The sequence below is a fragment of the Erythrolamprus reginae genome, chromosome 11, assembly GCF_031021105.1.
Source record: "Erythrolamprus reginae isolate rEryReg1 chromosome 11, rEryReg1.hap1, whole genome shotgun sequence".
Classification (NCBI taxonomy): Eukaryota; Metazoa; Chordata; class Lepidosauria; order Squamata; family Dipsadidae; genus Erythrolamprus; species Erythrolamprus reginae.
The window spans coordinates 7,370,110-7,385,126 of NC_091960.1; the positions used below are offsets into that span (position 1 = coordinate 7,370,110).

The following is a 15,017-nucleotide window of genomic DNA, read 5'->3' on the forward strand; positions in this document are numbered from 1 at the left end:
TTAAAGACTCATCTTTGTAGCCAGGCATGGGGAAACTGACATATCCCCAACTATCTTGGTTTGCGTATGGTTTGAATGGATTGTGTGATTATTTTACTATAAGGGTTTTTAAATCGCTTTTTAAGTATTGGATTTGTAGACTGTTTATTATTGTTGTGAGCTGCCCCGAGTCTTCGGAGAGGGGCAGCATACAAAACTAATAAATTATTATTATTATTATTATTATTATTATTATTATTATTATCATCATCATTATTATTTTTATCATTATTATTATTATTAATAACAACAACAGTAGTAGTAGTAGTAGTAGTAGTAGTAGTAGTAGTAGTAGTAGTAGTAGACATAATGCTGTAGCATAGATGATCCACTGGAATTTGTGCCAGTGGCAAAGAACTGATGGGATCACTAGTTTCTATTTTGTGTTAAACCAAGGTAATTACACCTGCTTATATGAGAAATGTGTTTGCAGTTGTCTAACATTTTTCCTATCTTTAGAATAGAGTGGAGTGAGAGTGGAGTGGGAATGGGAATAGATTAGAGTAGAGTAGAGTAGAGTAGAGTAGAGTAGAATAGACTAGACTAGAATAGAATAGAATAGAATATTCACCTGGTCATGCTGTTGCAGCAAAAACCAGTTACCAGTCAAGGGAATGGAGACCACAAGGAGATTGAGTAATTCAAGTTCATTGCTTTTTGAAGGTTTATTTGCAATTTTGAAACTGATTCCCCCAGGCCGTTTCCCGTTTTACGCAAGGTTTGTCTGAGATGTATGATTGTTATTTATACTAAGGGTTTTAAATTGCTTTTTATTGTTGGATTTGTACCGTGCTTTGTGCTGTGAGACTCTCCGAGTCTCTGGAGAGGGGCGGCATACAAATCTAATTAATAATAATAATAATAATAAAATTAATAATAAAATTAATAATAATAATAATAATAATAATAATAATAATAATAATAATAATAATAATAATAATTGCATGCAAGGTTCAGAAATAAGACAAGAAAATCTGAACGGCCATCAGCACTTTTAGTTACATTCTTAAACCTTTTCGGAAAAGTAGGACAGACAAGAGTGTCATCGGTTACATGTTTTCATGCATACAAAAAAGGAAATGAAAAGGTCGAATCATTCATAAGTTTCACAACACTCACTTCCCAATTCCCGCAATGTGTATGAAGTAAACTGCTCGAGAGAAGAAGTAGAAATACAGACTGTGCATTTATGAAATTTTACAGTGTGCAATTGATGATTAGAAAATTTGTAAAACGTAAGGTTAAGAAAAGGGAAGGCACTTGACATATATAGGAACATATATTAAGGCACTTAACATATATAGGAAAATGCATATGTTGGGGTGTCTTCCTCAATGTAAATGGGTGGGGATTACTGGGTGGTCATGTGACTGGGTGGTCATGTGACAGGGCGGTCATGGCCAACTTGACGTCACTCTCATCAAGGGTTAGGGTTAGGGTGCCTGGCCTCTCCTTGCCTCAAAGGCCTCAATGAGATACAATTTCCCTGTCCATTTACTACTACTGATCCAAAATATACTGTTTAATCCTATGAATATATGCCATTGTGCCAGCTCCAATGTGTACATGTGTGCTGGCCAGCTGATTTTTGGCTTGCACAGAGGCTCTGGGAGGGGCCATCAGAAGTTGGGAAACAGGCCATTTCCAGCCTCCAAAGGGCCTCTGAGGTGGGTGGGTAAATCAGGGCTATCAGGCATTGCTTTGAAGGTACTTCTCCCTGCTCCCTCCCCTTCATTGTTATTCCTCTCTCTTTTAGACACACACATTGCTTCCTCTAACAAACTTCCAGCAGACGTGGTTGGTAAAACCACAGGAACTGAATTTAAACATGCCTGGGATAAACATAGATCCATCCTAAGATAAAATACAGAAAATAGTATAAGGGCAGACTAGATGGACCATGAGGTCTTTTTCTGCCGTCAATGTTCTATGTTTCTATGTTTAAAGGGGGAAGTTTCTTCATGAACGCCATTCAATCATAGTGATCAGTGCCCCTTAACCTGTGCAAAACTCTGAAGAAGGAGGAGGAGGGAAAGAAGAAGAAGAAAAAGAAGAAGAATAGGAAGAGGAGGAGGAGGAGGAGGAGAAGAAGAAGGAGAAGGAGGAGAAGAAGAAGAAGAAGAAGAAGAAGAAGACGTAGAGGAGGAGGGAGGAGGAAGAAGAAGAAGAAGAGGAAGAAGAAGAAGAAGGAGAAGGAGAAGGGAATGGGGAGAAAAAGGAGAAAAAGGAGAAGGAGGAGAAGAAGAAGAAGGAGAAGAAGAGGAGGAGGAGGAGGAGGAGGAGGAGGAGAAGGGAATGGGGAGAAAAAGGAGGAGAAGGAGGAGAAGAAGAAAGAGAAGAGGAGGAGGAGGAGGAGGAGGAGGAGGAGGAGGAGGAGGAAGAAGAAGAAGAAGAAGAAGAAGAAGAAGAAGAAGAAGAAGAAGAAGAAGGTCTTTTAAAAAAAGATTGTCCGTAAGCTAGAAAGATAAGGAAATGCTTTTATGACTAACAGAGATGCTCCGTTTATGATGGGGTTTCCAAGAATGTGTCCTCAATCGTTTTCCAAGTGGGTGCAGCCCTACTGCACAGAGCGATAGCTCAAACGTACCTTCTGTTCCATCTTATGAATACATAAATCTCCCTTAAGGCGATGTGCACATATTGGAAAAGATACTAATAGAGTTGATGACAGATTACGAAGATGCAGGGTGGGGCAAGGCAGGGCAGGCAAGGAGTGGGAAAGGAGAAGAGGAAGAAGGGGGGTAAAAGAAGGCGCCCAGCTGCTGTGGCCTAGAGGTGGAGCTCTGGACTCATCATCAGGAGGTTGTGAGTTTGATCCTAAGTAGAGGCAGATGTAATGTTAAAAAAAAAAAATCCCAGAGAGAGGGGTGAATTGGTTTATTGCAGAAAGGTCAATTGAGTCCAAATGGAGTGAAACTGGGAACACCAATTTGCACTTTCGCCTACATTTTCCGTTTGCTCACAACTTGACAATAACAGGGAGGAGAGAGGATCGAATGCAGGGGGGGCTGGTAACTCAAGGACACACCGAACAAATATCCTGGCATGAGTTGCTGTTTCTCATAACAAAATGAACAGAAATGATTAATGGACATTTTGTATTGTGGGGGCTGTATAGAAAAAAAGGGGAAGAATTAACCAAGCTTGCTGGTTTCACTTCTTCTATGCCATTGTGGTTTATTCAGCAAAGTTATTATGTTTGTTTGTTTGTTTGTTTGTTTGTTTGTTTGTTTGTTTGTTTGTTCGTTCATTTATTTATTTGATTTTTATGCCGCCCCTCTCCGTAGACTCAGGGCGGCTCACAACAATAACAAGAACAATGTAAGAACAAATCTAATAATTTAAAAACCGCTAAAAACCCCATTATTAAAAGCAAACATACACACAAACATACCATGGTTAAACTGTATAGGTCCGGGGGAGATGTCTCAGTTCCCCCATGCCTGACGGCAGAGATGGGTCTTAAGAACTTTACGAAAGGCAAGGAGCATTGGGGCAGTTCTAATCTCCGGAGGGAGCTGGTTCCAGAGGGTCGGGGCCGCCACAGAGAAGGCTCTTCTCCTGGGTCCCGCCAAACGACGTTGTTTAGTCGACGGGACTCGGAGAAGGCCAACTCGGTGGGACCAAACCGGTCGCTGGGATTCGTGCGGCAGAAGGCGGTCCCGGAGGTATTTATTATTATTTATTAGGTTTGTATGCCGCCCCTCTCCGTAGACTCGGGGCGGCTTACAGCACTGATAAAAACAATATATAATGACAAATTTAATAGTTAGAATCTAAAATAACAATAATACATTTAAAAATTCTAAAAAAACAAAACAAAACAAGAAACCCCAGTACAGTATATGAAAACATACATACAATCATATCATACACAAAACACTACATAGGCAGGGGGAGATGTTTCATTTCCCCCACGCCTGACGACAGAAGTGGGTTTTAAGGACTTTACGGAAAAAAATAAATGTCCCAGCCAGGAGTTCCCTTTTTCTGCATTCACCAACCCAGACAGTTGACGTAAACCTGGGGGGGGGAAAGAATTTCAAAATAGTCTGTCTTAAAGGCGAAGAACAAATTCATTTTTCAGGGTTCAAGATTCAGTACTTATCCCCGACTAACATTAAAATTACGCTGAGAAAAATGTATAGAATTGTAACAGCGCAAAATTGGAAACAAGCTAAAATACTAGATGAACAAATAGTGATTGAGAAAACCATGGACTGTGCAGATAGGTTAACATTAAAATTAAGAAATAAAGAAGACTCTGAATAGTGTAAAATTTGGAACTCATTTTATGATTGGTTAAAAAAAAGGAAGGAAATCTAAAAATACAACATAAAAATGTAGGAAGTATAACTCACCTTTAATATATTTTTTTGTTCTGTAAATGTATTAGAATTGTTATGTGTTTCTTTTTCTTTTTGTTATTTGTAGGTATGTTTGTCTTCTTTTAAAATTTTAAATTTCAATAAAAACTAATTTTTAAAAAAAAAGAGAGAGAGAAAAATGTATCATTGATATTTCTTTGATTTTACCCGGTTGGCCTTAGAGATTTGAAGAACAGGTGAAAACTTTGCAAACTTAGTAAATCCCAGCTCCCTAATGGTACTAGTAGTTTATCTAAGAGGTGGGGTGGCGCAGTGGTTAGAGTGTAGCAACTGCAGGGTATTTTAGCTAACTGCTAGCTGTAGTTCAGCAGTTCAAATCTCACTACTGGCTCAAGTTTTGGATGGATGGATGGATGAATGGATGGGTGAGTGGGTGGGTGGGTTAGGTGGGTAGGTGGGTAGGTAGGTAGGTAGGTAGGTAGATAAGTAGATGGATGGATGGATAGATAGATAGATAGATAGATAGATAGATAGATAGATAGATAGATAGATAGATAGATAGATAATATAGAGATATAGAGATTTAGAGAGAGAGAGAGAGAGAGGAGAACCAGGCTTTTTAAGCCGAGGAGTGCTGGGAGTACAAACCATACACACATCCTGTATGTGGATTGTGTCTGACAGCAAAGGATCAAACAGAATACAGAATACAGCTCTATTGTTTAATTGCAGTACGTGAAAGGGTGCATTTTGTGCATCAGAGCAAGGAAGTGGCTCGATTCCTTTGCCTCAAAGGAAACACGTGCTTCCCTGAACCTCTAAAGTAGAGGCTGTTTTATTAGAGATATTGGTTTATAGAAATATCAAGTCCCCCCCCAAAAAAAGAAGGTACAGATGCCACTAATCCCACCTGCATAAAAATGCTAATAGCAAAGTCTAAACCAGAGCTGGGTAGGTGGGTAGGTAGGTAGGTAGGTAGATAAGTAGATAGATGGATGGATGGATAGATAGAGATAGAGATAGATAGATAGATAGATAGATAGATAGATAGATAGATAGATAATTAGATAGATAGATAGATAGATAGATAGATAATTAGATAGATAGATAGATAGATAGATAGATAGATAGATAGATAGATAGATAGAAAGATAGATAGATAGATAGATAGATAGATAGATAGATAGATAGATAGAAAGATAGATAGATAGAAAGATAGATAGATAGATAGATAGATAGAAAGATAGATAGATAGAAAGATAGATAGATAGATAGATAGATGATAGATAGATAGATAGATAGATAGAAAGATAGATAGAAAGATAGATGATAGATAGATAGATAGATAGATAGATAGAAAGATATAGAAAGAAAGATAGATAGATAGATAGATAGATAGATAGATAGATAGATAGATAGATAGATAGATAGATAGATAGATAGATAGATAGATAGATTCCAACTTATGCGGGCATGGGAGAGATCACACAAAATTGATCGTTGTGAGTGATGTCAAGTTGGCCATGCCCACACAATCACATGACCACCCAGCCACGCCCACCGAACCGGCTGTTAAAAACATTGAATCCCCACCATTGGGGACCCTGCACTTACCATCCCTGTCCTACTATCCCCTTTATATCGTTGCTTTTTTACTTACGTTACGTTTATACAAACTACTACTGTACTACCCTATGCATGTTTGACAAATAAATAAATAAAAATTAAACGAAATAAATTGGTTCAGAGGTGGGTTTTAAGAAGTTTACGAAAGGCCGGGATGGCATGAACAGAATAAAATAAACATTTTGTGTTCAAGACACAAACGTAACTATGAATGAGGTTATTGATATGTTTGTTTAGATCATGTTTTGTTTTCGTTTTTGCTTATGTCCTGCCTGTGGTTTCAGATTTTTTTCTCTATTTCTTTTAATGTAAATAATAGAAACATAGAAACATAGAAGACTGACGGCAGAAAAAGACCCCATGGTCCATCTAGTCTGCCCTTTTACTATTTCCTGTATTTTATCTTACAATGGATATATGTTTATCCCAGGCATGTTTAAATTCGGTTACTGTGGATTTACCAACCACGTCTGCTGGAAGTTTGTTCCAAGGATCTACTACTCTTTCAGTAAAATAATACTTTCTCATGTTGCCTTTGATCTTTCCCCCAACTAACTAATGTTTTTAAAAATAAATTTTGATCAATAACATAATATCGTTGAATCTCTGAGAGATGGACATTCTCTACATTTGACTCGACCTAAACATAGCCCATAAAACCATCTGCTGCCTGTCAACGACTACTTCAGCGTCAACCACAACAACACACGAGCACACAACAGACACAAAGTTAAAGTAAACCGCTCCAAACCGGACTGCAGGAAATAAGACTTTAGTAACCGAGTCGTTGATGCATGGAACTCACTCCCTGACTCAGTAGGACCATCACTTAACCTCCAAAACTTTACCCTTAGACTGTCCACTGTTGACCTCTCCCGATTCCTAAGAGGTCAGTAAGAGGCGTGCATAAGTGGTTGTTGATTTTTCCTATTCCAATTTTTTTAAAAAAAAAAAAACACAAATAAACCAAGCCACGAGTGGAATCCAATTGTTTAATTATTTGTTTTCTTTATTTGAATTATACCATATTTTTCCCCCCTCTTCAAACACACGTTTAAGGGTGCGGATTATATAATTGTCTGCTTAACTGGTTTCCATTTGGCAGGCTATATATTTGTCTGCTTCACTGGTTTCTGTTTGGGGAAATAACAGAGACCTTTGCATAGCATCCAAGATCCCGGCTGATCAGCCGGAGAGATTATAACGGGCGAGGGGAAAAAGGGGAGAACTTGGGTGGAAGGAAGAGCTTTTAGAAGAGAAATTTCACCAGGAGGAGTGTAAGGAATGCTGGGAAGAAGGAGGCAAAGGATGCAGGGGCTTTGCTGCAGACAACATCTTTAAGAGTCGATCCAACTGGGATAACGGATAACGGGCTGGTTGAAGTTTTTCCTTTCTGCTCTTCAAATGAATGGCAAATCTCCTTTGTACTGCAGGATTTAAAAGTAGCTGCAGTCGCTTTCTGGCCTGCTCGAGAAAACAAAAATATCAGTGATCAGAGCCGTCACTCTGACTTAAAGGGAACCCTCCCTCCAGCCAAATACTGATTCCCAATACAGTGGTACCTCTACCTAAGAAGGCCTCTACTTACAAGCTTTTCTAGATAAGAACCGGCTGTCCAAGATATTTTTTTACCTCTTTTCCAGAACTATTTTCCACTTACAAACCTGAGTCTTCTGAAACTGTAACCAGAAAAGGCAGGGAGAAGCCTCCGTGGGGCCTCTCTAGGAATCTCCTGGGAGGAAACAGGGCCGGGAGAGGCGGGGAGAAGCCTCTGTGGGTCCTCTGTAGGAATCTCCTGGAGATATTCTGGTCCAATTGCATGAAGGGCTTTATAGGTCATAACCAACACTTTGAATTGTGACCGGAAACTGACCGGCAACCAATGCAGACTGCAGAGTGTTGGTGTAACATGGGCATATTTGGGAAAGCCCATGATTGCTCTCGCCGCTGCATTCTGCACGATCTGAAGTTTATTTATTTATTTATTCTCTTGTTAGGGCAAAATAAAAAACCCTAGGTCTTACTCACCGAGTTTAACTTCAGCCACCACCGCCATGCAGGTATCAAAGTTACGTTCACATTCTATCTTTGTACCAGAGCAATCTGAAGTTGTTGAGCTGCAGGTTTCACACATCAAGGAATTTCCTAGAGAGGGAAGGAAAAAACAATGAGGAGGAGCTAAGGAAGTAGGGCGGGGCTAAGGAATTGGAAACGCTTTCGGCCACAGCTGAACGACCTCTATCATTTCTTAAGTCAATCTTACCCCCTTCCCTTTTATAACTTTTCTTCCTATGAGTGAATTGCTAAACTTGCTCAGTTGGTAACCCGGGTGGTGAAGTGAATTTAGATTCTCCATTTGGCTTGGGACAGTTCTAGGCTGCATCAACAGAGGGATGGAATCAAGGTCACACGAAGAAGTGTTAATACTACTTTATAAGGCCTTGATAAGGCCATAAACTTGGAATTCTGCATTCAGTTTTGGTCGCCACAATGCAAAAAAAGTTGAGACTGTAGAAAAAGTGCAGAGAAGAGCAACAAAGATGATTGAGGGACTGGAGGCTAGAACATATGGAGAACGGTTGCAGGAACTGGGGCATGGCTAGTTTAATGAAAAAAGGGACCAGGGGAGACATGATAGCAGTGTTTCAATATCTCAGGGGTTGCCACAAAGAAGAAGGAGTCAACCTATTCTCCAAAGCACTTGAGGATAGAACAAGAAGCAAGGGGTGGAAACTAAACAAGGAGAGAAGTAACTTAGAATTAAGGAGAAATTTCCTGACAGTCAAAATGGTTGACCAGTGGAACAGCTTGCCTCCAGAAGTTGTGAATGCCCCAACACTGGAAGTTTTTAAACAGATGTTGGATAACCATCTGTCTGAAGTAGTGTAGGGTTTCCTGCCTCATCAGGGGGTTGGACTAGAAGATCTCCAGGGTCCCTTCCAACTCTGTTGTTGTTCTTGCTGTTGTTGCTATTATTATTTAGTATTATTATTAATATTTATATATTATATTATATTATTATATATTATATTATATTACTGTGTTGTATTGATATAATAATAATAATAATAATAATAATAATAATAATAATAATATTAATAATTATTTATTAGATTTGTATGCCGCCCCTCTCTGAAGACTCGGATAAATAAGAAGCTACACAGATTAGACAGAAAGGAACAAACGAATCGCCTTTGTTCCATCTGGAATCCTTCAAAATTCCTGGGGAAAATAGCCAGTTTTAAAAATAGGAAGGAAGGAAGGAAGCTTATTGTTTTCTTAAATTGACCATTGATTGTTCCACAGGAAAGCTGATATGAGGATGTTAAATAGGCGTGAGAGCGTTCACTTCCTTTTCTAAGGGTGACAATGGTCTCTTCAGCTATTTCTTCATTGCCATTAAATTGGAATTAGCTGGACCAGTTCCCATAAGAACATCCCAGAGAAAGGTGATGGTGATAAATTCTAGAAAACTGTTATGCTGGAAGGATGCGACAAAATGGACAATACAAAATTGCTATCGGTACAGGGTGGATCATATTCAATTTGAGATTATAGATAAGAGGATGACTTCGGTCAATGAAACTGATCTGTGGGAACTGATGGGACAAGGTAAGAGGACATGTGGTTAGTAGAATTTAAGACCAAGGTATAAAGAATAAATTAGAATTACTTTATAATATGTAAACAGATATACAGTGATCCCTCGATTTTCGCGGGTTCAAACTTCGCGAAACGCTATACCACGGTTTTTCAAAAAATATTAATTTAAAAATATTCCGCGGGTTTTTTTCTATACCACGGTTTTTCCCACCCGATGACGTCATACGTCATCACCAAGAGTCACTTTTTCTATCATTTTTCTCTCTCTCTCTACCTTCCACTCTCCCCCTCTTGCTCTCTCTCTCTTTCTCCCTCTCCCTCTCTGTGAGAACGCCTGCCCCCACCTCTCCTGCAGCCCCCTCGCTGATAGCTGGGACAAAAGCGCTCTCAGCTAAGGGACTGTGAGGGGCGAGGCAGGCATTCTGAAAGCGCTCAGAGCGGCTACCGGCCGAATGAGGAGGATGAGAAGCCGTAGCCGCCAGCGCTGCTGCAGGAGGACCCATGTCCGAAGAAAGCCGGTGAGAGGGGTGGATCGGGCGGGCGGTAGCAGCGAGGGGGCGGAGGTGCTGGGGGGGCGGGGGCAGCCGACATTCAAAGCAATCTTTGCCGGCCTCCGCACTTTCGTCGCTCCCTGCCCTAATTTCAAGCCCGGCTCCTGGCGCTGCCTTGAAAAAGGGTGCGTGGGGATAGTTTTTGGCTGTCCATAGCCAAAAATGGTGTTTTTACTTCCGCACCGCTACTTCGCGGAAAATCGACTTTCGCGGGAGGTCTTGGAACGTAACCCCCGCGAAAATCGAGGGAACACTGTATTGCTCTTGAGTTAAAATGGTATATAGAAATGATGCCCCCATTTTGGTGGAGGGGTATGAATGTTGTTTGTTAAGACAGTGGGCACACTGTTATGTGTTATGTGAATGTTTAATAATTATATTGTTAATATGAAAATCAATTTAAAAAAAATATTTTTAAACAAATTCTAGAAGACTGCCCAGAAATAAATGAAAAGACCCAGGAGACCCAGCAGCAGAAGAAAAAACCAGGAGTCATTTATAATTTACAGAAAGACTTTGGAGTGCTCATATCCAATGATCTAAGTGCCTACTGTAACAACATTGCCAAAAAAAGCACAAAGAGTTGTTAATCTAATCTTACGTAGCTTCTTCTCTAGCAATATTACAGTGCTAACCAGAGCTTACAAAACATTTGTTAGACCAATTCTGGAATACAGCTCACCGGTCTGGAACCTGCATTGCATTTCAGACATTAATACAATCAGAAATATTTCACAAGATGAGTCCTTCATTCTGCTCGGAACAAAATACCTTATCCCAACAGAAATACTGGGATTAGACAATTTACAACTAGGTCGCCTCCGATCTGATCGAAATGTAGTTCATAAAATCATATACCAAAGTGTCCTTCCTGTTAATGACTACTTCACCTTCAACCGCAGCAATACATGAGCATGTAAGAGAGTCAAACTATTGCTGGAGTTTATCAAATATCATGTAAAATCTGCCCAGCCACATATATTGGACAAACTAACAGGAGAGTAAATGCACGTGTTGCAGAACATAAGAATGCATTAAGGAAAAAAAGAAAAAACCTCCTCCCTTTTCCAACACTTCAAAACTACAGGACATGAAATTGATTTTGACAGTACTAAATGAATTTCCAAAACAGAACACTACAGCAAAAGAATAATCATGGAAGCCATCGAGATAGAAAAACATCCCCAAAATATGAACAAGCGGGATGATACCTCCTGCCTACCAGACATCTGGAAACCAGCCCTCAAACATATCCCAGCCATAGAAACTGAAAACAGACTCAGAACACACATTGCAAAACAATCAAGTAGCCTGCAAGCTCCAACTACTCAGGATATCACGCCTAATCCACAACCATTAACTAATCAGCATACCTCAGTTACATCAACGACCCCAGGTGTTACCCCACTGACTCACCAGGAAGTTTCTACACAGCAGGCAATTGCTGAGCCATCAAACCACACCCAGCCACCAGTATTTATAGAAGGAAGGCAGCTCAGATCTTGCTGTGTTCGCCCTAGAACAAGGACAGAAACACCAGCCTGAAGATGACGAGTGGGACCTCGTCGAAACGTCGCCAGAAATTTCCAAATCCTACACGGGAAGAAACTCGAATATACCAAGACCGTCATATATATATATGTGTGTGTGTGTGTGTGTTTATTTTACTTCATGGTTAATTCAGACCTAATCTGCTCATATGAAAGGACCATGAGTCTGATAAATTCTCTCTTGACTTGACATTTCAATAAACCTTCCTCTAGTGTACTCTGACTCTACACAATGGTTCCCAGCCCTTTTTGGGGGGCCATGCTCCACCTAAGGATCTCTAAAATCCTGATGCCATGCCCTGTGACATATAACAACAACAACAACCACAGAGTTAGAGTGGAATTTGGAGGTCTTCTAACTGCCTGCTTGGGTGGGAGACTCTACATTACTTCAGACAAATGGTTATCCAACATCTTCTTAAAAACTTCCAGTGTTGGAGCATTCCCAACTTCTGGAGACAAGCTGTTCCACTGATCAATTGTTCTAACTGCCTGGTATTTCCTCCTTAGTTCTACTCCTTGAGTAGTTCCCACCCATGGCTTCTTGCCCTAAGGTGCCTTTGAATAGTAAGAATATAATTCCTGATATTCAAAAAGTGAACTCCTACTCACACGGAAGAAGGCTGAAAGGCCATTAACTTGGTTTAAACAAGGTTCCAACTGCCCCCATTAAAAATCAAATTGCCCCCCTATTGGGGGGGCATGGGAAGTACTGTTTTTCAAGCAAAGCACTGGATCAAAGAGAGGAGAAGAAGAAAAGGGAAGGGGAGAGGAGGGGAGGGGAGAAGAGAAGAGAAGAGAATTCGTTATTGGCCAAGTGTGACTGGGCACACATGGAATTTGTTTGGTGTCTTGGAAGTTCTCAAGGCTTTTCCCAATTGCATAGGAAATCCCCCACCCCAAGTGGCCGGTCTAAAGGATCCTTCTTAAACAAATCCCCCCCTCCTCACGCACCCCCCTGATCATACCTGTAGCCAGGAGGACAGAGAAGAAGAAAAATCCTAGCAGAAGCTGCATGGTGATGAGTTAGGCACGAAGGTTAAAGAAATCTCGGTCTTGAAGGAAAACGCTTTTTCACGCCAACCTGTTAAAAATGTCAACGTTAAAAGGGTCAGTCATTCTCTTTAGCCCCAACCCCACCCTAACTAAGGCAAATATAAGTAGCGGCCACTCAGTTGAGCTACTTTTCCTAAACAAATGGTGCCTAGCATTTCAGGGGCCAAATTTAATTTTTGTGTGGGGTGACATGAAAACACAGTTAACTAAAAATTTTGTCTCCCTTCCTCTCTCTCTCTCCCCCCTTTATGGGTATCTACACTGCTAAAAAAAAATAAAAAATAAAGGGAACACTTAAACAACACAATATAACTCCAAGTAAATCAAACTTCCGTGAAATCCAACTGTCCACTTAGGAAGCAACACTAATCGACAACCAATTTCACCTCCTGCTGTACACATTCAACTTTGTACAGGACGGAAGTATTCCATGAGGATATTTCATTCAATCAGATCTAGGGTGTGTTCTTGGAGCGTTCCCTTTATTTTTTTTGAGCAGTATATACATATCTTCCCATTAGCCTAAGATCGCAAAGCCTCCTGATTGAAAGAGCACTTGCGGCCGATTCGTTGTACAGGTATTGAGATTATTCTCAGAGGGAATTAATTGAAAAGCTGGAAAAGACGAAATGGGTGTCTAAGAAAAGCGCAAATCTCCTTATACATCCATTTGCTGCAGAAAAAGCCACGGGGGGGGGTGGGGTACCCATGAACATCTCCAAGAGCCGCATTGCAATTTTGCAAGCCTCCTTTGGGAGAGAGAAAAAAAGGACGCCGTCTTCTCACTGACCTACCCCACCCAATTGCAGAATATGCCCTTTTAAATCTTGGGAGACAAACCAAGAGGGCCTTTTTGCAATAAATAGGAAAGTCGGGCTTCATTGTCTCGTGGGAATTCTCCTCTCAAAGAGACCGAAATACTCACCCAGCTGCCGCGAAAGAAATCTAGGCAAAGAGAGAGAAGGAGCCGACGCGGTCTGGGATACAAGCTCGGGAACAGTCGGGCGGTGGCGTCTATATTTGGCCAAGAATTTCAGAGGGGGGAAAACGTCTTTATAAAGGGAGGAGCTTAGCCTCCAAAGAACCCCACCCTTGTGCCTCAAATCACGAGGGCCGGTTTAAAAGAGAGGAGGGGGGAGGAGAGAGGGGTAGCAAGCGAGAGGCGGGTGCGCGCACACCTCTGGCAGCGTTTTGAAATGCGCTCCAGCCTGCGAGGAGGAGGAGGAGGAGGAGGAGGCGAGGCAGGGATGGATGCTCGCCTCCTTTTTCTTCGCAGGCACTTGTCCTCTCTCTCTTTCTGCGGCGGGGACTTTTTTGGCCGGGAGAGAGACGGGGGAGGGAAGGAGGGAGGGAGACAGAGGGAGAAAGACACAGGGACAGAGACACACAGAGAGGGTGGGAGAGAGACAGAGTGACAGACAGAGGGAAAGAGGGAGAGAGACATAGAGAAACAGAGACACAGAGAGAGGGGGGGAGGGAGAGGAGAGAGAGAGGAGAGAGACAGAGACACAGAGAGAGAGAGGGAGGGAGAGGAGAGAGACAGACACACACAGAGAGAGGAGAGAGACAGAGACACACAGAGAGGGAGGGAGAGGAGAGAGACAGAGACACAGAGAGAGGGAGGGAAGGAGGGGGAGGAAAGAGATTATGACAATGGGAGAGGGGGAGGAAAGAGATTATGACAATGGGAGAGAGGGAGGGAGAGGAGAGACAGAGAAGCAGAGAGAGACAAAGACAGACAGAAACACACAGACAGACAGACACAGACAGACAGACACAGAGAGGGGTGAGAGAGAGGAGAGAAAGACAGAGAGAGAGAGAGACTATGGGAAAGAGGGAGGGAGGGGAGAGAGACAGAGGGTGTGTGTGTGAGAGAGAGGAGAGACACAGAGAGGGAGGGAGAGGAGAGAGAGACACACACAGAAAGAGAAACAGAGAGAGGGAGGGAAGGAGGGGGAGGAAAGAGAGACAGAAACAGAGAGAGACAAAGAAAGAGACAGAGACAGACACACACAGAGGGGGAGGGAGAGAGACAGAGACCTCACCCCATTCCTAAGATGTCTGTAAGTGGGGGGGGTGCCTACCCTCCCTGTCCTATTGCCTAATTTACCCTTTTACTTTTTTTTAACTTCTTTCCTAATGTTTATGTTTATTCCAATACCTGCTATCTTCTACATAAGAGTCTGGGCAGATGACACTGGGAGGGGGGGGGGAAACAAGGGGGTTGTTGAAATGCAAAAGCAGAAGGAACGGCTACACTTCCA

At 41.6% G+C, this 15,017-nt stretch overlaps 1 long non-coding RNA gene across 1 annotated transcript; it reads right to left on the reverse strand.

Moving 5' to 3' along the window:
* Window positions 1-6,976: 6,976 nt before the first annotated feature.
* On the reverse strand, window positions 6,977-14,503 carry LOC139174562 (uncharacterized). The gene is made up of 4 exons (XR_011560377.1): window positions 13,679-14,503; window positions 12,666-12,781; window positions 8,022-8,138; window positions 6,977-7,457 (listed from the first exon to the last, which is right to left on the reverse strand). It is a non-coding gene; the product is annotated as an uncharacterized lncRNA (long non-coding RNA).
* Between the last annotated feature and the right edge of the window lie 514 nt (window positions 14,504-15,017).